At 41.5% G+C, this 1,372-nt stretch overlaps 1 non-coding gene across 1 annotated transcript; it reads right to left on the bottom strand.

Annotated features, from left to right (window-relative positions):
• Window positions 1-559: 559 nt before the first annotated feature.
• TRNAC-ACA (transfer RNA cysteine (anticodon ACA)) lies at window positions 560-631 on the bottom strand. The gene has a single exon. It is a non-coding gene; the product is annotated as a tRNA-Cys (tRNA).
• Between the last annotated feature and the right edge of the window lie 741 nt (window positions 632-1,372).

Raw genomic sequence — 1,372 nt, 5'->3', positions numbered from 1 at the left:
GGCTCCTCAGTCCATGGGTTCTCCAGGCAAGAATACTGGAGTGGGTAGCCATTCCCTTCTCCAGGAGATCTTCCTGACCCAGGGATCAAACTCAGGTCTCCTGCATTGCAGGCAGTTTCTTTACCACCTGAGTCATCAGGGAAGCCCTTTCAAAGTCAATAATGAGCGCAAAGATGCTAAATACAGTGGTAAATTCTCAGTCCTCATCTTACTTGATCAGTCAGCAATATTTGACATAATTGGATCCTGGAGATTTCTTCTTAATTTTTTTTTTTTTTTGGCTATTTCAGAAAGCACATTTTAAGTCTCCTTTTCTTATTCTTCTTTATCGCTTCAACTTCATAATATTGTAGTGTCTTGGACCATAGTTCTTCTGCCTCTTCTTCCTTCTTTCTGAATTAATTCCCTTGCTCTTACCCAGTGAAAGTGAAAGTGAAGTTGCTCAGTTGTGTCCGACTCTTTGTGACCCCATGGACTGTAGTCTACCAAGATCTTCAGTCCATGGGATTTTCCAGGCAAGAGTACCAGAGTGGGTTGCCATTTCTTTCTCCAGGGGATCCTCCCAACCCAGGGATTGAACCTGGGTCTCCTGCTTTGTAGGCAGACACTTTACCATCTGAGCCACCAGGGAAGTATTGTAGCTTTAAATAACATCTGTATACTAATGATTTCCAGCCTGAACCGTGCCCCTGTACTCCAGTCTTGAATATACCACTGCTTTTTTGAAATCTATATTTACATGTTTAACAGTCATCATTTAAACTCAGAATGTACAAAACTCTCAATCCTATTTTCTCCAACCTTTACCATTTCAAAGGATGGTAGCTCCATACCTCTAATTGCTTACTTCTAAAACCTTGTAGTCATGTTTACCTATCCATCATGCAGTATATTAGCAAATTTCAGGGCAAAAGCCTCTTGGTGAAAGTGAAAAAGGAGAGTGAAAAAGTTGGCTTAAAGTTCAACATTCAGAAAACTAAGATCATGGCATCTGGTCCCATTACTCATGGGAAATAGATGGGGAAACAGTGGAAACAGTGTCAGACTTTATTTTTGGGGGCTCCAAAATCACTGCAGATGGTGATTGCAGCCATGAAATTAAAAGACGCTTACTCCTTGGAAAGAAAGCTATGACCAACCTAGATAGCATATTGAAAAGCAGAGACATTACTTTGCCAACAAAGGTCCATCTAGTCAAGGCTATGGTTTTTCCAGTGGTCATGTGTGGATGTGAGAGTTGGACTGTGAAGAAATCTGAATGCCGAAGAATTGATGCTTTTGAACTGTGGTGTTGGAGAAGACTCTTGAAAGTCCCTTGGACTGCAAGGAGATCCAACCAGTCCATTCTAAAGGAGATCAGTCCTGGGTGTTC

This window comes from Bos taurus, chromosome 5, assembly GCF_002263795.3.
Source record: "Bos taurus isolate L1 Dominette 01449 registration number 42190680 breed Hereford chromosome 5, ARS-UCD2.0, whole genome shotgun sequence".
Lineage (NCBI taxonomy): Eukaryota > Metazoa > Chordata > Mammalia > Artiodactyla > Bovidae > Bos > Bos taurus.
The sequence above is the reverse complement of the archived record's forward strand: the minus strand, read 5'-3'. Positions and strand labels throughout refer to the sequence as shown.